This window comes from Phodopus roborovskii, unplaced genomic scaffold (genome assembly GCF_943737965.1).
Source record: "Phodopus roborovskii unplaced genomic scaffold, PHOROB, whole genome shotgun sequence".
In the NCBI taxonomy this organism is placed as follows: Eukaryota; Metazoa; Chordata; class Mammalia; order Rodentia; family Cricetidae; genus Phodopus; species Phodopus roborovskii.
The window spans coordinates 8814062-8838564 of record NW_026125397.1 but is presented as its reverse complement, the minus strand read 5'-3'; the positions used below and the strand labels follow the sequence as shown (position 1 = coordinate 8838564).

The 24503-nt window shown below is 36.2% G+C and overlaps 1 protein-coding gene across 1 annotated transcript in view; it reads left to right on the top strand.

Moving 5' to 3' along the window:
* Positions 1 to 24503, top strand: part of Lama2 (laminin subunit alpha 2) — a 564428-nt gene that overhangs the window by 455231 nt on the left and 84694 nt on the right. The gene's annotated exons all lie outside the window — the stretch shown is intronic.

Sequence of the window (24503 nt, the reverse complement as noted above, 5' to 3'; positions counted from 1 at the left end):
ATCCACCCCTCCCCAAACAACTTAATTTCATTCTTTGTGGCTGAAAAAAATTCCCGTTGTGTAAAAGTATCCCACATTTTTTTCCCAAGCAGTTCCTCTATTGAGCTCATAGGCTGAGTCTGTAGCTTAGCTATTCAAATCTTTTCAACACTAATTTTCAAACGTGAATGAGACGTGACAAACATAGTAAATTGGAGTATTTACTGAAAATTTCATTTTAAAATCCAGCTTAAGTATTTTCTTACTATCTATAACTATAGCAGTCATCCACTACTTAGTATTGTCCAAGTTCAGAGATCACTGCCGAGTGCCAAGCAGAATTTGTGCTATAGCTCACAAAATTAAAACAAGCCAATACAGTACTCAAAACTGAAATCATTAATTACCATTAGTCCAAATGGCATTAGTTTGGAAAAGTGTCCTGAACAGAGAGCACTTCTGCTTTCAATTGTGTTGGGTTTAATGTCAAGTGCACCTTTATGAAACACATCAGATAATATGTTTCTAAAGTACATAGACTGTTTTTAGGAGCTGAAAAGCTGCTATCTTTTGGTCATTGTTCAAAGTACACATGGAACTAATACTTTAGAGCGTTAGGATTCTAAGTGTGCTGCACCTACCTTGAGGATCTTGATCATCTGTCATGGCAAAAATTCGTTTATTGCAGAGCAATTTCTCCAGTAAGTGTCCCTCAGACTGCTTTAGGTGAAGAAATGCCTCATGGGAATGAATTCCTTGTGTAGTACAATTCCAGGAACAATTACTGAAATCACTTTGCTTCACAGAGAATCTACAACTACATCAATAATTTTGAAGGGAAAACACTTACTGAATATTTTTGAAATAGGTATAAACCATGGCTTGCAAGAGACAAATTGACATTCCCTGGCTTTGGTACTGAGCACAAACACTGTCTTGACCATGATGGATTTCAGAAATAATTAACACATTATTCTGTGAGGACATCATTTTGCTGTCCACAATTGCTACCATTAGTGTTTGTTCTGACACGGGCTAAACTAATGCCATATACTATATTTCTCTTTCCAGATTTAGTACATTATTCTTATTCAGAGCTTCCTATGTGTAAAGAATGAAATGTGGTATTATCCACCTCCCATTCCTCCCTCCAGCCCCATATATTCTTGCCATCAATTACCCTCCCTCTGCACCCCTCTGTCTCCTCTTTCTCTATAACCCAATGCATCCAATTAGTACTGCCCATAGACCTGTGTGTATGGAACCATCCAATAAAGTATGGGGAAAGTATCAGTTTCTTATTCAAAATAGTGATATAATCATTGAAGATATTGTCCTTACAAAATGATTATTTTTTAAATGTAACATAAATTTTATTCATTTAAGTAGGTAGCTATAATTTTAAGAACCTAATTTCTAAGTTCACCACTGTTATCTAAATTATGTTTTGTTTGATAAACATTTTCAGCCTGTAGCATAGTGTTTAGCAAATACTAGCATGTGTTTCATGATAGAGTTAATAATTTATACAGATTCATATTCCTATATTGTTAAAAATTTTGTGATTGTAATTATTTCATTTTTTTTAACATTTTGTGTTAAAGAACTATTTAATGTATTACTACATATAGGAAACCCTCATGGTTATGCTGACATAAAGTTTTCACTTCTTATATCTGGTAGGTTAACAACCCCCAACAAAGCCCATTCTCCATTATTGTTATTTTTTCTCTTTCTACAAACTGCAAAAGTAACAATTTTTTAAAAAAAAGTGTGAGGCAGAGAGAATCAATTATTTATTCAATAGCTATCAGGACATGTAAAAAATTGTCCTGGGTGATTTGTTGGGGCAGGTTTCATGAACAGAAAAAGTAGGGCTCTAATCTTAAGAGGTCATTATAATATAGTTTATTTCTTTCACAAAATTACCATATTTGTAAAACATTCAATTGAGCAGTTACCTAAATTCTCATGAGTCTAAAACCTCATATTATTGTTAGTGCTATTTTTACCATAAATAACAATGGAGCACAAATGTATTATTTACTATGAAGGGAGATGAAGAATTGCAGTACGGGAGAGCCCTCTACTCATGTAAATTATATCTAGAGAAAAAGCAAATGTTTATCATGAATTATAAAGAAAAATCCAAGAAACAAACTAGATACTTGCACTAGAGAAAGATTTGTTAAAGAAGTAATAAAGCAACCCCCTGAAATGCTGAAGAAAAAAGTGATGAGACAATTTGTGAAAGAAAAATAAAACCCTGAAAATACCACAGGAAGAGAAACAAGTGAATGTTTGAAATAAGCTCTAGGCATAATGAAGGCAGCATTTTAAAATCTATTTATTAACACAGAGCAATAATTAAGAATGGAATTAAATGAAAATATAATAAGTTGATTCCTTATAAGCAAGTAGAGACTATACCCAATTTAAGTTTATAATATGCTATTATTATATAACAAATAACAGCTACTTGTATAAAAACATAATTTCATTAAATATCAAGAAGAAATATTACTCAAGAACTGTGGCATTATGGGGAAAGTAATGTATTTATGTTGTTTAGCTAAAAGTAAGTTATGTATTATAAAATATTCATTTCTCTCAATCTAGTCTGTCTGATCTTAGTACTTTTCTTTGATGCATATAACCAAAAGGAGAAAGAAACTGTGTTACTTTTAGATAAAGGAATATAAAAATCTAGTAATTATTTTTCTTTGAATCCTGTGAAAATATCTCAACAGGGCAGGCAGTGGTGGTGCATGCCTCTAATCCCAGCACTCAGTGAGGCAGAGGCACATGGATGTCTATGAGTTTGAGACCAGCTTGGTCTACAGCATAGGATCCAAGACAGCCGAAGCTACACAGAGAAGCCCTATATTGAAAACAGAATCCTAACAAGTCCTAGAGAGATGGTTCACCAGTTTGGAGCATATACTGCTCTTTCAGAGGCCCCAAGTTCAATTTTCAGAATGCACATTGGCTCATAACTAACTGCTCATAACTCTAACTCTAGGCAGCCAGTGCCTTCTTCCATCCTCCCCAGGCACTACACTCAACATGCAACCACTCACCCACCCCATCCCTGCAAATAAACACACATACACATAACTAAAAATCCTAACAATAAACTGTGTTTAAAAGATCCTAACATAATCAAGAATTGATATCTTAAATTTCCATAGCATAAGTGACCTTAAAACCTATACCATCAGCAGAAAGACAAGATTCTTGCAAGTTTGTGAATAAATAGATTTCACATGTCGTTGGTCCCATAAGTGTCAATATGATAAATGTATGATATATATGATGTATCTCAAACATTTACTAAAAGTAAATGACACATTTATTTTAAAATAATAGTCTTATATACACATAATTTTACAATTCATAAATACTTTTGAACAGATTTGTATAATAATGGGATTTATTTTTTACATAAACAAATCATGCATGGCTCAATATTTAATATAGCAGAACATAAAATCTTCAACATTTTTCAGAAATAATTAATATTTTTATTTTATAATTGGCAATACTGAGAACATTACTTCACATAAAACTCAAAATTGCAAAAACATGTTTGGTAACCTTTGAGAAATAGCTGGAAAGTTTGTCCTCGTCCCGAACAAAATTTTATATAATGATGTTTTATGCTATTCGGGTCAGCATATTTTTAAGTCAAGGACTCTAACATAACAAATCAAAGGTATAATAATTTGCTACTAAAATACTGAAGATAAAAATAATAGAAATTTTCCTTTTTATAAACCATTATGTTTCTATAAGAACAGAAAACAGTGCAATTTGTAACATACAATAGTCTCAAATATGAACGGTGATGTTTCACAGGTGTAGTGTGGTGTGTCCAAATCCACAATGCAAAGTGTGCATATCATGTGCTCAGGACCAAGGCTACAGTAAAGCTGAGCAGTGTGGCATCACACAGACACATCTGGGATTTACTTTTACACATTTGACTTTGAATTAAGTTTTGATCAGTGCACATTCAGAGACCTTTTAATGCTGTTTTGCTCTCTTGTTTTAGGGGCCCTCTCTATGCACAAACCATAGCTTAAAAAGCAAAGATACAGTCTAGCTTTGATTCAGAACTATAGCCTAGCCACACTGACACATTGAAACAACTTCACAAAAAGCTAAACATATTCTGGAAGAAGAAAGAAAAACAATGTGTTCAGAAGAACAATGTTTAACTTGTTCCATAAAAGCAAGACAGATATAAATGGAAAACCATCACATCTATGTGAACATATGTATACGTGTGATGAAAATATGATAGAATTTAAGTAATTCAATTATCAAAGTCAGAATAGCTTTCACTCGTTGGTACAAATAATTCCAGAATTTTCAGAACCTGGATGGACACAATTCATGCCTATGCTTAAATCACAGTCCAGTGTGCAAGGTGTGGTCACTGTCCTCCTGTGGTTAACACCACATTACACAGACACCAAGACTGTCCTGACAGAGAGGAAAAGCAACATTCCAGGTCTCACCACATGGTGCATGACATGGGTACATGCACATGCACTTTAGAGTGCATTGACCAAAAGAGGCAGTTCTCAGTCTAGCCTCATGGAAGGCTGAGAATAAAGAAAGTACAAAATGAAGACAATCAAAAGTCTGTATCACACCTTGTCTTTATAATTAAATGCAAAGAGACTAAAATGTTCAGTCAGCTTAGAGTGATTTTCCTATCTGAATAAAATTGCCGTAGCTTACATGGAATTACCACTAAACTGTGAATATAAGGAAAGATTGCAAAGGAAGGATCAGAAAGATACAAACAAAGGCTATCTAATTAGAAAAAAAATGTTTGGGAACACATTGTTAACAGTAACAATCGCAATCGGCTTTAAAGTTTCCAACAATTAGGGAACAATAATAAACTCATTAGAATAGAATGAAAAGAATGACTTAGCTGGAAAAGTCAAGCATGGTGAATTCCCAAGGGCTTAACAGAAGAGCCTAAGAATAAATAAAGACAGACACATCAGAATGAGAAAATTCATTATTTCTGCCATGAGGGCCTTTAGCATGCCTCTTAAAACTGGCAGGCCAGATAGAGAAATGTAGGCAGGCAGGTTTGAAGTATGTCATAGACAGTATTAGTGAACAGCTTTGCAACAGTAGGATAATTGATTCTGCATGCCTCAGTAGTTAAAGTACACATGGAATTTAACAAACAAACACACAAACCAAAAAAAAAAAAAAAAAAAAAAAAAAAAAAAAAAAAAACCCCACCACCAAGCAGACCTCAAAGAATGGACCAGTAACTCATGATACTCTGAAAGTATCCAGGCTGGTGTCATCATAGACAGTAAAATAAATAGAAACTGACGAAATGCCATAAAACTGTTTTTGAACAAGTTCATCATGGGGTTAGAGAGATGGTTCAGTAGTTAAAATGCTGGCTGCTCCTGCCAGATTCTTTACCCAGCACCCACAGGGCAGCTCACAGCCATCTGTAATTCCCATTCCAGAGGATTCAAGGGCTGCTTTTGGCGTCCACATTTACCAGGAATGCATACACATGGTATACATGCAAGAATTTGCACATTTACAAAAGACAAATAAATCTAAGTTCAAATCTTAAAAAAAAAAAAAAACTTTCAAATATTTCAAGAGTCAAAGGACACAGAATACTTTGAAATCACTAAATAATGCAGCAAAAATAACTTGACAAATTATGAAGTACAAGTAAAGTGTTAATTACCAGAAGATGTTGGGAAAAGATAGAGAAGAAACTAATTAAATCGGAAGTTCTGTTCAAGGCATTTAAAAAGTATGAAAGAAGAAATAAACATAAAAGCAGAAATTAATGACATAGAAAAAACCATTAGAATTAACAAAATAGAAAGCCAATTCCTCAAACAAATGGGAACATAAACAGAGAAGGCAGGGAGTATTAAGCAAACACAGGAGCAGGATTAGCAGTAAATAGCTTGTAGATCTTTGAGACCATGAAGATCCAAAACAAAACATTATAGAGTCCCCAGCAGCTTTATTCTGATTAATCTAAATACTCAGATATAGTGGAGAATAAATCTAGAGCAAACTTTTTTTCGAAACAAGACCACATTATTGTAGTGACTATATTCCATCAGTAGACCACAACTTTTCTACAGTCAAATGATAAAGTCTACCATCAATTCAAGGATCACAGAAACAAAACCTCCCAAAGCACAGGAATAGAAGGCAAGGTGTGGAATCTGGAATGCAAAACTCTATGTCAAACAGTAATTTTTGTTGTTTTTAAGATTTATTTTTATTGTTTTGTATGTATATGTCTGTGTCTCTGTGAGTGTACACTTTGTATGTGTAGGTACCTGCAGAAGCCAAAAGAGGACACTCTGGAGTTGGATTTATGGGAGCTGCCTAGCACTGTTGCTGGGATCCTAAATCAGGTCCTCTGCAAGAGCAGCATGTGCTCTTGACCTCTCAGCCATTTTTTCAACTCTGCGTAGGGTTCCCTTCCTTCCTTCCTTCTTTTCTTCCTTTTTCCTTCCTTCCTTCTTTCCTTCTTTCCTTCTTTCCTTCCTTCCTTCCTTCCTTCTTTCCTTCCTCCTTCCTTCTTTCCTTCCTTCCTTCCTTCTTTCCTTCCTTCCTTCTTTCCTTCCTTCCTTCCTTCTTTCCTTCCTCCTTCCTTCTTTCCTTCCTTCCTTCCTTCTTTCCTTCCTTCCTTCTTTCTTTCCTTCCTTTCTCCCTCCTTCCCTCCCTACTTCCCTCCCTGCCTCCCTCTCTCTCTCCCTCTCTCAGTTCCTTCCTCTCACTTTCTCTCTCTCCTTTCTTCCCTTTTGCTCACTTTGCTCCTTCTCTCAACTTCTGTCACTTTAACTGTCATATAGTCGTTATAAGGAGTACTGCGATTTTTATCTCTATCCACAGCTGTTCTAAGGATGAAGGGACCTTTTCTCACAAGCCGTTTTCTTTCCCTAAAGGATATTCTTGGTTCTTCCCCCAGAATGGGGGGGGGGACGGGGGATTGACCACTCTGCAGGAAGGAATGCTAAATAGCAGTGAAGTATCTCTTTTTGTTCTCACAAGGCAGACTCTGATCCTTGACCTCTCCTTTGCTTCTCTGTGCTCAAGTGTTCCAGATCCTGTGAATTCATGGCTGGCCTTATTCCCTGTATGAGGACTAGAAGAAATAACTGTAGATGGTGGAGGACCAAAATTACCCACAGAGCCATGTTGACATGGATAGAGAAGGGTGTCTATTTTAATTAGGGTTTCTATTTGCTATGAAGAGACCATGGTAACTCTTATAAAAGGAAACATTTAATTGAGACTGGCTCACAGTTTCAGAGGTTTAGTCCATTGTCATCATGGTGGTATGCAGGCAGACCTGGTGCTGAAGAAGGAGTTGAGCATACTACATCTGGATCCACAGGCAGCAGGAAGTAACTGTCACACTCTGTCCAGGCTTGAGCTTCTGAGGCCGCAAAGCCCACATGCTAGTGACATATCACTTCCAACAAGACCTCCTAATAGTGCCACTCCTTATGGGTATATGAAGAGAAATTTTAAGCTACTGAAGTGTCCATCCTGCAGAAGGGAAGTTCCTCTGTGGAGGTAGTGGCCTCTTAATCTTCTCCTCCATAGACCTCCATCTTTCTGCTATTCTCCAGTGATCTGCCCTCTAATCTTGGTACTATCTTGTAAAGAATGTCCTGTTGATTGGTGAAAATTCAAAATTTAAGTTGAGTGACTCTGTGTGTGTGTGTGTGTGTGTGTGTGTGTGTGTGTGTGTGTGTGTTACTTTACATTTTACTTTCTCCATTGCAAAAAAATATTTTGGGGGCCTATAATTGTCCACTGCTTAGGGTCTGAGGAAGGAAACTCACCCAGATTAACTCGATGTGCCAGCATACATATGGCACTGAGTAGTAATCAGGCCTTTTCTCTAGGATGGAAGCTTTGAGTACTAACTACCCCAGTGTGTGCAATTTCTATATAGATCTGGGTGGGTTTGAGATTCTTGTCTCTTTTACAAGGACTCTACTACAGTGGCTTCTTCTTTCTTCCTTTCCTGACTACTAATGCAGTGTTTAGTTTATTTTCTTCTCCTAGAATTCAGTGTCTCCAGATTTAAAATTAATGCTTTCAACAAACTCCTTAGTGAACAGAAACTTGGGTAACCAAAAATTATCCTGAATCATTTACTATTCTACACAGTGATCTGTGGTTTTTATATAGGTGCTGCTTGTGTAATTAGTGACTACTAAACACCAGATGCCTCCTTCATATCCAAATACAAACAATGGAACTAGAGATATAGAACACTTATGATACAGGTTCTAATAATTAATGAAACATTTATATTAACCCAAGATATGCGGAAGCTGAGCAGAGAAGAAAACTACAGAGAAATCTCTCTTGCTCTCCCAGTCCCTCTCCCTCCATCCCCCTCCATCCCCCTCTCCCTCCCTTCCCCTCCCTCTCCTTCCCTCCCTCTCTCCCTCCCTCCCTTCCCCCTCTCTCCCTGTAGTTTGAGGTCCTATCAGAATATTTGTGTACATTTATTGATTGGTCAGAATTAGGTTCTAATGTAAGCTTGAAACCCCCAATCAAATTAGAAGACATTAGTGGGTGAGATTTGGGGATCACATTGACATCTCAGGCTGAGCTCCTGTGATCTAGGCAGTGATCTGTGACTAGGCAGTTTCTTTCCCAGAACATGATGCTGTCTGGACTGTCCTTCACTGGCCAAATTTTCATAGTACATGCAGTTCCTAGAACTTACAATTTTGCCTCTAAGTTTTATTATTTTTCATTGAAAACTAAAACTTGTGTATGTAACATGCATTGTGGGTTCAGGTCTAAGAAGTGTGAGGTAATAGCTTGTGGTTTTATTTTGCATTCCTCTGATGGTTTATGATATGTCAGTTTTTACATAAGCCTGGTGCCCTTATTCTGAGACACACCACAGTCTTTGCTCATTTTCATTGGCTGTTTTCCTTATTATTTGGACATTTGAGCTCCTTTATTTTGTACTAATTCCTTATCAGATGAATGGCTTGCAATTATTCCCTCCCATTCAATAAACAACTCTGCTAATTGCTTCCTTTTCTGCACAGAAGATCTTTAGCTTGATGTTCTCCACTTTGTCTGGTTTTGTTTTCACACATGAGCTTTTATTGACATATCTATAAAAAAATCATGTGGACCACAATGCAGAATTTTTCCTTCATGCTTCCTGTGGTTCTTTTATAACTTCATTTCTATTAAAGTTTTAATGAACCCAGTTAGTTCACTCTATGCTACTTGTATGAACTACCCAAGGCTGAGAAAAATAGAGAGAAATGAGTTTTATTTATTCACAGCTTTGGAGACTGAAATTCCCAGATTAGGTTGCCATCATAAATACAATATACTAAGGCTTAGTGAGCTTGTGGCATCTTGGAGGAAGCATGTGTAAGAGAATAAGATTGTATGCTAAAGACAAAAGAGGCTGAAGATTAAAGCTTGTTCTTTTATATCAACCTCTCGTGAGAATTAGCTGAATCCTACAACAAATGCTAATTCCTTCTGAAGCAGCATTTTTTTTTATGACTTCCCACCTCTGTTTTAAGGTTTATTGTTTTAATTCTTTAATAGTTTCATACATGCATATCATGTATAGGGACCTATCTCTTAACTGTTCTAAATATTATTACTACTATGTAGACCAGTGGTTCTCAAATATCCTAAGGCTGTGATCCTTTAATACAACGCCTTATGTTGTGGTGACCTCACCCATAAAGCTGTTTCATTGTTACTTCATAACTGTAATTTTACCACTGTTATAAATCACAATGTAAATATCTGATATGGGTGATATCTGATATGTAATCCCAAAGGGTTACATGTTGAGAACCACTGATACAGACCAACCTTCCCAGACATGTATGATCCTATGCACATCCATTTTCTATTGCTTTTTCTGTATGATGTGAGACAGGATCTACTCTCACTTTTTATGTATGGCTATCTAGTTATCACAAATTTTTTATTGAAGACATTGTACTTTCCCTGTTGTAGGTTCTCAGGCCATAGGACAAAGCTGCACTAACCACTGGTGTATGGATTTACCTTGTTTCTTGTCTATGTTCCATTTTTTTTCCCTTTGGTGTCTTGCTACTTTGCCTACTATTGCCTTTGCTCTGTCTGTTCAAGACTTTAGGATCAATCACACATCCATGAAAAATTCTTGTAGTATTTTTTCTGTATCTGTGGAAGGTATCGATGAAATTTTGGTAGGGATTGCATTTCAAACTGTAGATCAGGTTTGGTAATATGGTTGCTTTACTCTTCCAATCCAAGAAGGCAGGGCATCTTCTCTATATTTGTGTATTTTTAAATTTATTTTATTAATATTTTATAGGTTCTGGTGTACAGATCTTTCGTTTTCATCACTAAATATTTTCCTATGGCTTTCTTTCATTTTTCTTCTTATTTGTCTTCATCCCTTAGGAAGTAGAATTGGTCTGGGGCTTTGATTTCTTCATTTGTTAATTTTGTTTTGTTTTTGTTTCTTTTTCAGATAGGTAATTATTAATATCTAGAAGTACCCTAATTTTTTCTATTTTAGTTGACTTTCATTTTATCATGTGTAGCGTGATATTCGGAAGTACATATGCATCATGGAATGACTAAAACTAGATAATAATAAAAGTCTTACCTACTTGTGTTAAGAGCAGATAAGACCCATTGATTTCAGTGCCTCTAGAGAATACAATGGACCATGATCAAGCCCAGTTCCCCTGTGGACAGTTGAAGACCCATCCCTCCTGTCTAATGCAATGGTACCCTTTAACCTACATCTCTCCATTTGTCTTCAACCACACCTTGAATCATGACCAATGTACCTCTGTAAGGCCAATCCTAGATGTTACACAGTGGTGAGATCATGTGGCTTTTGTCTGCTCTTAGCTAATATCTCTGAGGCAGTGTCCTGCATGCTCATTCATACCATTGCAGGCAAATTTCTTTAGTTCTAATGGATGCATAGTATTCCAGTGGGGGAAAAGTACTGGTGTTCATGGGCTGATACAGTGCCTTCCAACTTTAGAACTTGATTTTTATGTGTCTACAACTATTTATGATTATTTCATACCAGATTTCAAGGAAGTTATAGTATGCATAATAAATGCTTTGTAAAGTACTTATTTATTTTAGATATTAAACATGGTTGTATTTTCATTGATTCATTAACATTAAATTCATTTTTGTTGTGAATCTACTAAAGTTAATGAATAAATAGCACTATATAGGATATATATAGGATAAACAAAGATGAATGAAATTCTTGTCTGTCCTTAAACCAGGAAAAAACATTTATTTTTCATTACTTGTCTTACTAATAAAAAAATAAGGCTGAATATTCCCTATGCAGTTTACTTGTTTTCCTTACTCTGTCCCTCTGTGTTTCATTCTCTCATTTATTATTTTCTTTTATGGTAGTCCTATCCCTAATATTTTATTCTTTGCTTTACTCACTCCTGAGGTCCATGTTGCCAACAGTCTTGTGATTCCCTGTAAGATGGTGAATCAATGTGAATCTTGTAGTTTTATGATTAAACATTAAGGTTTTGCTAATGAGTGTTTGTTTAGAAGTGTGGTCGCATGTTCTGTTCATACATCTTATTTACATTTTCTCCCTATAACTGAATGAAACACAACATATAAAGAAAACTAGTAAAGGGATGTGGTATTTTCTCCATAAATTGTGTAAGTGATGAAAGTCTAAATATCATATGATATATGCCATGCTGCATATATTAATAAAACAGGCATTGTTTGTTTTTTGGGTTCCTTTTTCTTGTTTTTATACCCTCAATAGTAACCTAATAGTCATCAAAACAATAACTGGGCCTTTCTATGAATTTCTACAATTTTAGGAATTAACGTTTAGGCCCATGTAACACTGATGGGAAAATAAGAAACCCACACTTGAGTTCAGTTGAATGTGTCAGTGAAACTGCGAACAGCTTTTGTTCTTCATTAGTAAGTTGGGATCATATCTTGAGAACTAAACATTTCCCACAACAGCAAATATGAAAATGTCAGTGCAGATCTAATGTGCACAGTCCATACTAAGTCTGTGTGAAAACTGCCTTCTGTATACCACCAGGACCTGGTTAATCTTCTGTATACACAATACACACACTTAGGTCAATAACTACATAATTATCTATTGGAAGCAGAAAAGCCAGTGCTATTATCTGACCCAACGCTGGGTGTATTTAAAAACTGACATCATCAAATGTTAGCAAAGGTACAGCCAGCCCAGTGCCTATTCGTTGAGGAAGCTGGGGCACTCAGGGGAGCTAAAGCGGATGTTGACTGGCACTATGGAACTGGAGAAAAATGATTCTCACATATTCTTATGTCTTTACCATATTTTGAGACAGTTGACAAAATTTATCAGATTTTATCAGAATTTATCAGATTCTTTTGTATTTTAAGTTCTCCTTTTAGATGTTCTTTGTACTATTCTCAACAAGCTAAAAAGTCAGTCATGAACTCGGATTCCCAGAAGCAATACTGGAGATTTCCTGCCTGGTCTCTGTGCTCTGTTGCTTCCGTCTTCCACAAGGACTCTCCTGGTCCTTCTACATACGGGAATGCAAGATGTGAAGCAGGAATCTGAAATGGATCAACTTGTTCTGATCATAGCCATCTCTTGGAATTACTTCTTGACTGATTTTTGATCCCCGATTCCTTTTTAGTTACTAGTTCTTTAAAATATAAAATTGGGGTCAGCAAGTTGACTCAGCAAGTACAAGTGCTTGCTGTGCAAGCTTGAGAACCTGAGTTCAACTCGTGGATCTCACAGTGGGAGAAGACCACTGACTGTAGTTGCCCCCTGACACTCACTTGAAAGCCATGACATGCATGGACCTGCACTCACACATGTCAAATATATACACGTGGACCAATGATGCTAAACTGAAGTTGAAGAAATTTTTAGTTTAAAAAGGTGTATTTAAATTGACATGCAGTGATTTCCTTGTTTTCAAAATATATATGTTCTTTATAATGTTAGTAAAGACCATTCATGTCTATTTTATAACAATAGAAAATGAAGGAATAGGGAGCAGTTAAGACTGTGCAGGATCCCATTAACTACAAATGATTACTTTATAATGTTGTCTGTCTGTCTATACCTCTTATGGTAATAGTTTCCTTAAGTGTGCCTTTTCAGTGAAACTGACTTGTAATTTTATATAGCAACTAACTTCAAAAGCATATTTTTAACAATATTCTCAAAAGTTATGTGTCTTTTAAAGTACATATAATAGCAGGTTCCCTTATTTCTTTCTGATAATTCATTAGAAACAGTACATTACTCATAATTTTTCCATAGTAGTCTAATATCACAAGGAGTATAATTTCCTCTGTATATATTTTATGCAAACATATTGCACCTCATTACCAACATTACATATGACTTTTACATTTCAAATAGTCTTCTTTATTGAAAAGATTTTAAATTTAAAACCATGTAAGTTAGCATATTATCTTGGCACAATTCCCCTCCTAGAAGTGGGTAATTTGTCTTCTAAAATTAGTTATTTCATAAACAGAATACACTGTCATCTACTACTTCCTTTAAAAGTAAAACCCACTATTCTGCATGTGTTCAAATAGTCAACTCTTTCAACAAACTCAAAATGTATCTCTAAGAAATTTATTTGAGAAACATCATAAAAGTCTAATACAAAAAGTAATAAAAACAACCATTAAGCTTTCAAAAATAAATTACTAATGCAATTTGCATACTTGATAAGTCATAACTTACCTTCAGGGTTCCTTTCATACTCCCATCTCTCTTCCTCCTTCCCTGACAACCAAACTCCTAGTGGCATGCTTCTGATCCCATGGAAATGATCACTTGGTCCTTGATAGTGATTTTTGAATTTGTCTATCTCCTCCACTCCAGTCCAATTCCATCAGGAAAAATTGTTGTCTTCCCATTTTGGAAATCAAGGAGTGAACATTGTACTTGAAAGCAAAACATTTGTTGGAAAAATTAATAAATTTATTTCATATTCATTATATTTTGTTTTTCATATGAGTTACTAGACAGTTTTAACAAATGATAAAATTAATATCAAAATACAGTTGAATGCATTTAGCCCTTGGTTAAATCTTGACAAAATTTATCATTTCAAATTTTTTTGGTTGACAGTTTAATAAGTACACTACATTTATACCTTATTTTTTAGATTTTTAAAAAGTCATTCACACGTAGACTTGGTAAAACATATTTTATAGAAAACTAAAAAAATCATAACAATATATTACACACAGATAAACTGCTGAATCCTTAGGAGTTTTTACAGGTGATCAAGATTAATATTGTGATGCATATACAAAAAGCATGTGTCAAAGAAATGGGCTGATCGTCTGAGAAACACTGTTTTCTTTTGCAGATTGTTTTCTAAACTCACTCTTTATGACTGTCATTTCTTTTTAGAGAATTAGCTGTACAGACTGATGAGGCCCCAAAACAAAACAAAAATGATTTTCTTTAAAACTAAAAAATCCAACCTAGAGCCTATTTACAAAACATGCGAAAGGGGAGTGTGTAGGTTTCACTGCAGAGACAGCTGGATGCAGATCAGTAACAGAACAGGCCCCTGTTTTCTGAAAGAAATACACTTTTCAGGGCTTGGACTATAAAATGGCATACAATGCAAAGGCAGAAACAATGAAGTTTGCAATCTTTTATATTTCCAGGCATTGAGACAATATATGTGAATGCTGAGGTTACCTCTAGTGTCAAAGCCAGAGCCAGCTCTTCAACAGCCAGAATGCTATAGTAATTGAATACATGACCATTTCTCTTTTAGCAGGTTTTTTCTCCTCTTCTAGAAGTTGCAAACCTCTATTTAATTTGATTATCTGACGTCTTAGTGAAGCTGCATCTACTATAGTCATGTCATCTGATGCTCCTTCAATGGCTGCATCTATGTTCCAAATGCCATACATAGGATTATTTCTGTCCAACTGTCCATTCTGGAGAACAGCATTTTCACTCATGGAACGCTCACTTTTTAGCCTGCCAACTGCTCGGATTTCTTCGTTTTGAGGAGTTGGGGGTGGTCTTTCTAACTCCAGAAAATCTAGTGATCTCTCACTCAGAGTGAGCACACGTGGTGGTGTTTTCAGTGCCAGGGGTTTAAAGGGAATGGACTGGATAAGGTCAAGATCTTCTGGTCTTGAAAATGAAATGTTTTCATTATTTCCCGTAACAATGATCCTCTCTGAGACTTGCATTATCACCTTCTTGGAACCCTTGGTCCAGGTCAGCATTTGGTGGTGCTACCTTTAATTTTTCTGGGACCCTCATTGGCTGACTAATACCCTCGGTGTATTCTACTACATACTGAATTTGACTGATTTCTGCCATCTCAGCAGCAGTGGGAGAAGAAAATGCTGCCCCACTCACCAAATGTGAACCAGCAGCTTGCTATTTGGCACTATCTGCTTCTGTGCTGCATAGTAAACCCTTAAATGGCTCCAATGCGCATGTGTTAGATTGAGAGCCACTTCTGTCCCCTGGGTCCGCTGGAGGGTCACTGGAGAGGGTCTCCACCCACGGGCTCCGAGCACTGGGGCGGGCCCTCGCAGAAGCCATTGGCCAAGCTCATCAAGGCGCCCGAGCAAAGGACTCATTTCAATTTTTATACACATTTACTACATTGTCGTAAACTATTTTACATCGCATCACGTAACTATGAATGCATAATTCATATAGACATATGAAATAAGAAGTTCTATTTTAAATGACACTGAATTTTATATAATTATGTGTGTACATACACACTCACTTATAATCACATACTCAGGGAGAACAAAAGAACGTATTTGTAAAAATGCAGTCTTTAAAAGCAAGAGACACAGTATCTTACAAGTCTGAGACTCTCTCATGTATCCCATATATGCTGTAGACACAGCTCAGAAACTCAGATATTATGCTCATGAATATGCATGAGGCATAATTAGCTTGGAGAATGCAGCTTCATCACCTGTCTTGATTCTGTTGCTGTGCTTCAGTAACTTACTAAGCAGTGCTGGAAAGGCTCTCTCCAAATTCCAGTGATTCGAAACAGTTCTGTTCATCCATAAGATGTTAGTGTTTCCATCCCCTTATCATATGAAAGCCATCGCTCAAACCTGGGTGTTGGCAGATTGCTTGTAACCAACAGTGGTATGCCATCAGCTGTTTAATATTTTGAAGACTGTCTGAAAACATTTAAGGGCTTATTTTCATTTCTCTAGATTTTTGCAAACTCAAACCTCTCAATTCTACAGACCCATTACAACGACCAACTTAGGGCTCCTTCCCTCATTTAAGTGTAGCACTTCGAAGTCTTTCATTATAGTAATGACCCTATTCACAAACTATGTAACTAACTGTTAGTGGCTCCAATTTTCATTTCCATCCACTTGCCTGCGAATTTCAAGATACCATTATTTTTTTTCTGCAGAGTAGTATTCCATTGTGTAAATGTGCCACATCTCCTTTATCCATTCTTCAGTTGAGGGGCATCTAGGTTGCTTCCTGGTTCTTGCTATTACAAACAAAGCTGCTATGAACATAGTTGAGTACATGTCTTTGTTGCATGGATGTGGATCATTTGGATATATGCCTAAGAAGGGGATTGCTGGGTCCTGTGTAGACTGATTCCCATTTTCCTGAGGAACCAACGTACTGATCTTCAAAATGGCTGTACAAGTTTGCACCCCCACCAGCAGTGGAGGAGTGTTCCCCTTTCTCCACATCCTCTCCAGCATGAGTTGTCATTGGTGTTTCTAATTTTAGCCATTCTGGCAGGAGTAAGATGGTATCTCAGCGTTGTTTTGAATTGCATTTCCCTAATAGCTAAGGATGTTGAGCACTTTCTTAAGTGTCTTTCAGCCTTTTTGATTTCCTCTATTGAGAGTTCTCTATTCAGTTCTGTACCCCATTTTTAATGAAGTAATTTGGTGCTTTGTCAACTAGTTTCTGAGTTCTTTGTATATTTTAGAGATCAGCCCTCTATCATATATAGGATTTGTTTAGATCTTTTCCCAGTCTGTGGGCTACCTTTTGGTCTTGTTAACTGTGTACTTTGATGTATAGAAGCTTCTAAGTTTGAGGGGGTCCCATTTATTAACTCTCAATCTCAGTGTCTGTGCTACTGGAGTTATGTACAGGAAGCGGTCTCCTTTAACAATTTGTTCAAGGGTACCTCCCACTTTCTCTTCTAAAAGGCTCAGTGTGGCTGGATTTATGTTGAGGCCTTCAATCCATTTGGATTTGAGTTTTGTGCATGGCAATAGACATGGGTGTATCTGCAGTCTTCTACACACCATCATCCAGTTGTCCCAGCACCATTTGTTTAAGATGCTTTCCTCCTCCCATTATATACTTTTAGCTGTTTTGTGAAAAAATCAGGTGTTTGTAGATGTGTGGGTTGATGTCAGGATTTTCAATTCAATTCTATTGGTCTACCTGTATATTTTTGTGCCAATACCAGTCTGTTTTCAGGACTATAGCTCAGTTGTAGAGCTTAAAGTCAGAGATGTTGATGCCTTCTGAACTTCCTTTTTTGTAAAGGGTGTTTTTGGCTATCCTGGGTCTTTTGTTTTTCCATATAAAGTTGATTATTATCCTTTTAAGGTCAGTGAAGAATTGTGCTGGGATTTTAATGGGGATTGCATTGAATCCGTAGATAGCTATTGGCAGGAGTGCCATTTTTACTAAGTGTATCCTACCTATCCAAGAGAATGGGAGAACTTTCTATTTTCTATTATCTTCCTTAATTTCTTTCTTTAAAGACACAAAGTTCTTATTATATAGGTCTTTCACTTGTTTGGTACCCCAAGATACTTAATGTTGTTTGTGGATATTGCAAAGGGTGATGTTTCTCTGATTTCTTTCTCAGCCCCTTTGTCATCTGTATATAAGAGGGCTACTGATTTTTTTTTTTTTTTTAGTTTATTGTATCCTTCTAGTTTGCTGAAGATGTTTATCAGCTGTGGAAGATCCCTGGTAGAGATTTTTCGGCCGCTTATGTAAACTATCATATAATCTGCAAATAGTGAAAGTTTGACTTCTTCCTTTCCAAATTGTATCCCCTTGATCTCCTTTTGTTGTCTTGTTACTCTAGCTAGAACTTCAAGTACAATACTGAAGAGATATGGAGAGAGAGGGCAGTCTTGTCTTGTTCCTGATTTTAGAGGAATCACCTTAAGCTTCTCTCCATTCAGTTTGATGATGGCTGTTGGTTTATTGTATATTGCTTTTATTATGTTTAGGTATGTTCCTGTTATCGCTGATCTCTCCAAGACCTTTATCATGAAAGGGTGTTGGATTTTGTCAAAGACTTTTTCAGCATCTAGGGAGATGATCATGTGGTTTTTCTTTTTCATTTTGTTTGTATGTTGGATCTCATTGATAGATTTTTTATGTTAAACCATCCCTGCAACACAGGGATGAAGCCTACTTGGTCATGGTGGATGATTTCTCTAATGTATTCTTGGATTCAGTTTGCCAGTATTTTATTGAGTATTTTTGCATCAATGTTCATGAGGAATATTGGTCTGTAGTTTTCTCTCTTAGTTGTATCTTTGTGTGGCTTGGGTACCAAAGAAATTGTGACCTCATAAAAAGAGTTTGGTAATGAACCTTCTGTTTCTATTGTGTGCAACAATTTGAGGAGTATTTGTATGAGCTCTTCCTTGAATTTCTGGTAGAATTTTTCACTGAAGCCATCTAGCCCTTGGCCTTTTTTGGCTGGGAGTCTTTTGATAACTGTTTCTATTTCATTAGGGGTTATAGGTCTATTTAAGTTGTTTATCCGTTCTTGATTTAATTTTGATAAGTTATCCAGAAATTTGTCCATTTACTTTGAGTTTTCAAATTTTGTGGAGTACAGGTTTTTAAAGTATGACCTGAAAATTGTCTGGATTTCCTCAGTGCCCGTTGTTATGTTCCCCTTTTCCTTTCTGATTTTTTTAATTTTCATGTTCTCTCTCTGCTTTTTGGTTAGTTTGGATAAAGGTTTGTCTAATTTCTTGAAAAACCAACTCTTTGTTGCATTGATTTTTTTTTTTCCTGGTTTCTACTTAATTGATTTCAGCCCTCAAATTGATTATTTCCTGGTGTCTACTCTTCCAGGATGAGTTTGCTTCTTTTTGTTCTAAGGCTTTCAGTTGTGCTGTTAATTCTTTAATGTGAGTATCCTCTGCTTTCTTCATATGGGCACTTAATGCAACAAACTTCCCTCATAGCACTGCTTTCAAGGTGTCCCATAAGTACTGCTTTCAAGGTGTCCCATAAGTTCAGGTATGTTGTTTCCTCATTCTTGTTGAATTTTAGGAATACTTAATTTCTTTCTTTATTTCTTCTTTGACCCAGGTATGGTGCAAGTGTGCATTGTCCAGTTTCCATGAGTTTGTAGGGTTTCTGCAATTTGTGTTGTTATAGAATTCCACCTTTAAAGCATGGTGGTCTGATAAGGTACAAGGGCTATTCCAATTTTTTTGTTTCTATTGAGGTTTGTTATGTCACCTAGTATGTAGTCGATTTTAAAGAAGGTTCCATCGATTTTAGAGAAGGTTCCATGTGAAGCAGAGAAGAAGGTATATTCTTTTGTGTTTGGATGAAATGTTCTATAGATGTCTGTTAAACCCAATTGACACATAACTTCTGTTAGTTCTTGTTTCTTTGTTAAGTTTCTGACTGGTAGTCCTGGTCTAGGGATGAGAGTGAGGTATTGAGTCTCCCACTATGAGTGTGTGAGGTTTTATGTGAGCTTTGAGTTTTAGTAGCGTTTCTTTTACAAATGTGGGTGCCTTTGTATTTGAGGCATAGATGTTCAGAATTGAGACTTTGTGCTGATGGATTTCTCCTGTGATGAATACAAAATAACCACCTTCATCTCTTTTGATTGATTTTAGTTTGAAGTCTAACTTGTTAGATATTAGGATAGCCACACCTGCTTGCTTCTTGGGCCCATTTGATTAGAAGATCTTTTCCCAGCCCTTTACCCTGAGGTAATGTCTGTCTTTGAAGCTTAGATGTGTTTCTTGTATGCAGCAGAAAGATGGATTCTGTCTTTGTATCCATTCTGTTAGCCTGTGTCTTTTTATAGGTGAGTTAAGACCATTAATGTTGAGGGAAATTAAGGGCCATTGATTGTCAATGCTCGTTTATTTTAGAATTATTGGCAGTGGTATTGTGAATATATTTTCCCTGCTTTACCCTTGGGTTCTGATGAAGTGGGGTTATCTATTGCCTATGTCTCTGTGAGCATAATTAACTTCCTTGGGTTGGAGTTTTTCTTTCAGAACTCTCTGTAAGGCTGGATTTGTAGATACATATTGTGAAAATCTGGCTTTGTCATTAAATATCTTGTTTTCACTGTCTATATTGATTGAAAGTTCTTCTGGATATAGTAGCCTGGGCTTGCATCTGTGGACTCTTACTACTTGTAGAACATCTATCCAGGACCTTCTGGCCTTGAGAATTTCCATGGAGAAGTCAGGTGTAATTTTGATAAGCCTGCCTTTATATGTTACCTGGCTTTTTCTTTTCTTTCTTTCTTTCTTTCTTTCTTTCTTTCTTTTTTTTTTTTTTTTTTTTTTTTTGCTGCTCTTAATATTCTTTCTTTATTCTGTATGTTAGGTATTTTGATTATTATGTGTCAAGGGGGTCTTCTTCCTTTGGTACAGTCTATCTGGTGTTCAGTATCCTTCTTCAAATTGGTAAAGTTTCCTCAATGATATTCTTGAATATGTTTTGTTCACTTTTGAGCTGGGCTTCTTTGCCTTTCACTATACCTATTATTCTTAGGTTTGGCCTTTTCACAGTGTCCCACATTTCCTGGATGTTTTGTGTTAAGGATTTGTTGGATTTAAGATTGTGTTTGGTCGATGAATCTACTTCCTTTAGTTTACCGTCCATGCCTGAGATTCTCTCTTCCATCTCTTGAATTCTGTTGGTTATGCTTGCATCTGTAGTTCCTGATCATTTGTATTTTTCTATTTCCTGTATTGCTTCAATTATGTTTTCTTTATTGTCTCTATTTCAGTTTTCAAGTCTTGAACTGTTTCCTTCACCTGTTTGTTTTTCTTGTCTTTCCTTACTTTCTTTAAGAGATTTGTTCATTTCTTTCAATTTTTTGTTTTTTCTTCCTATTCGTTAAGGGATTTTCTCACTTCGCCTTTGAAGGTCTCTATCATTTTTATGAAGTTTTTTTTTAAGTCGTTCTATTCTGCTTCATCTGCTTGGTGTGTTCAGGTCTAGTTGGTGTAGAGTCCCTAGATTCTGGTGGTATCATACTTGTCTTTCTATTGTTAGGTGCTTTATTCTATTGCCATTTTAGGATTGCTTCTTCCAGTGGGTGCAGGTGGGGTCTCTCTCTCTCCATGGTACTCCTCCAGTAGGCTTAGGTGTGTCAGAAGCTCGATATCTGTAGCTCTGGGTGGTCAAAGCACTCTAGGAGGTCTCTCCTCAGGCAGTAGCCCGGCATTGGGGGTCAAAGATCTGGTAGGCAGGGGCTCAGGATGGTCCTGTGTGGGTAGGTGTGTCTAGTGTGCTCAGATCAGCTCCTGGAAGTTCCCTGAAGGTGGCGGGATTGTTGGGTCCGCATTCTGTTCCAGTGCTCAACCAGAGTGGTGAGACAGTGGGCAGGGTAGGGCACAGGATAGGGGGGAGGGCAGGTTCTTCATGGGGGGAGTTATGTATCAGAGCACCAGGAACACGCTGGGGATAGGACGCAGTGGGAAGTGAGATTCAGGGCCAACCCAGGGAGTTCCCAGGGAAGGGTGTGTGTGGGGGGGGGGGGGATTCAACCGGAACTAGTCCCAGACTCTCCTCCAGCAGATGACCAGTGATGGGGGTCAAAGATCCCACACGCAGGGACTCAGGAAAGTCCGGCAGGGATAGGCAGATCTCTGGCCAGGGCCCGGAACCGAAATAGACACTATTTTACAAGTTATAAACTGGTAAAATTCGCCTACAGATAAACAAATAATTAAAAAAGCTTTATATTCATAAGGAAATCAGGTTTGAAGTTTAACACACACACACCCACACACCATTTTATCCATCTACTATTAGTTTATACAAATACCAGGCAAGGTCATAAAATAAAAATGAAAGTATAGACTGATTTTTCTTCATGAAAGCATGTGTAAAACTTCTTGATGAAATTGTAACATATCAAAGCCAAGTATTGATTAGAAAGATCGTACAATGTTTCCAAGTTAATTATAGGAATCATTCATTAAAAAGATTATACATGTGATTAATTATAGGAACACAATAGGTAAATTTGATAATCAAACAATATGTTTTTTTTTTAGTTTTTTTTACTTAAAACAATCTCAGTTTATTATTTCATGGTTCTGGAGGTTATAAGTCTGGAATGCATCTTATATGGCTAAAATTAAATTGTTGCCCCACCTGGCTCCTATCTAAAAGCTTTACAGTAGTGGTTCTCAACCCGTGGGTCGTGACCCCTTTGGCAAACCTTTATTCCAAAAAAATATTTACATTATGATTCATAACAGTAACAAAATTAGAGTTGCAAAGTAGCAGTGAAAATCATTTTATGGTTGGGGGGGGTCACCACAAGATAAGGAAATGTATTAAAGGGTTGTAGCATTAAGGAGGTTGAGAACCACTGATTTTTTTCTCTCTCTTTTGTTTTAATTAAAAACAATCTTATTTTACATACCAATTCCAGTTCTGCTCCCTCCCATCTCCCATGCACCCACCCACCTCCCATCAAACAATATATTTTAAATATTAATTAAAGAAATAAAAGCAACAGGATCCAAGGTCACTTTTAAAAAATATTCTCATTCTCTACCTGCACCTAAGAAGGTCTGTTGCACTAAAGAAAACCCTTCCACCGGCATCACATTTCAGAGTAAAATGTTTCAAAGTTGTCTTCCTAGTTCAGGAAAAGGGGAGGGATGTCTGCCTGCATTACTTTCATTCAACACTGTACTGCACACCTCAACCCAATAAGCAGGAAAACAGGAAATAAAGGTGACCCACCACACTGAAAGCAATGTACGATCATGCTCAATGTGTCTAAGTGTGATTGCCATTAAAATATCTTAAAAATGTTACTAGAACTAATAACAAATTAGATCAATATTAAAGTGTAGCAAAATATACAAAATCAATCATTTGCAGATTTTGTCAACAAGGAATTGGGAGTTGAATTTAAAATGGACAATAGCATCAATAGTGATAATAGAAATAAAATTTATAAAAGTTTAAAATGCCCCAAAACTGAATATTTTTTAAATAAATAAAGAAAAGCTGAGTAATTAAGAGATATACAATGTCTATGGATCAGAAAATCCAATATTGGTATGCTGACAATTTTAGAAATATTGGGATATACATTGAATGAAATCCTAATCAAACCTGGCTAGCTTTTATTCTTTAGAAATTGATGCAGCTGTTGAAAAATTCATTTGGAATAAAACAATGACACAGTTGCTTAATTAGGCTTCAAGGTTTTCTACAAAAATATGATGTGTAGTTAACATAGTATTGGTCAATATTGACAAGTAGGCAACTAAACAGAAGAGTCCAGAGGTACATCAAGACTACATGGTGCAATGTACAAAAGCAATTCATGTCAAGTCCATAAATGCACAAATAAGAATTGGATATTTGTGTTAAAAATGTCTTATACCATAATCTAAAAGTAACCCACAAACACTATAAACCTATAAGAATATTAAGAACTTATAATATAAAAGAACTATTTATGATCAATAAACACACAAAAAAGATGCTTAACATGGTGCATCAAAGAAAATTTGAAACTAAAAGCAAAATGCCTACTTATTAGGATGTCAAAGTTCTCAAAATCATGAGGGTGTTTTGGAAAGAATTATAGATATAGAACATTCTACTGATTGGGGTTTAAAATAGTTTAAATACTTTGTTGATCTGATGATAATATCTTAAAATCTCAACCATATACCTACAGGTGATCTAGTCTTTTGATTTCAGGGTATTTGCTCCTAGGAAAATGAAAACACACATTATAAAACATCACACAAGAATGATCAAAGAAACTCTCTTTAGAATTACCAGGGCAGAAAAAGAATAACCATCAGATGATAAACTAATAAATGGTTTGAGGCTTATCCATGGAGTGAAACTGGCCACCAGTTGAAATCAGATATTGGTATACATCACTGAGCAATGTTCAAATGCATCCAAATGTAAGAAAATAGATTTTTTAAAAGGCTGTACTGAACTTATCAAATTTATAGAATATTGTATAAGTTGCAAACATAATGTAGGAAAAAAGATGAATGCTTAGAAATAGAGGGAAGATTTGGGAGAAGATATGGGTGGATGGAATATGAAGATAATAAAATGAAAAAACAGCATTTTTGGGCACTGTTATTGTGATGATGGTTTCAAAGTTGTATGTATATCAAAATGTTAAGCTTGTCCCAGTCTATACAGAAGGACCTGA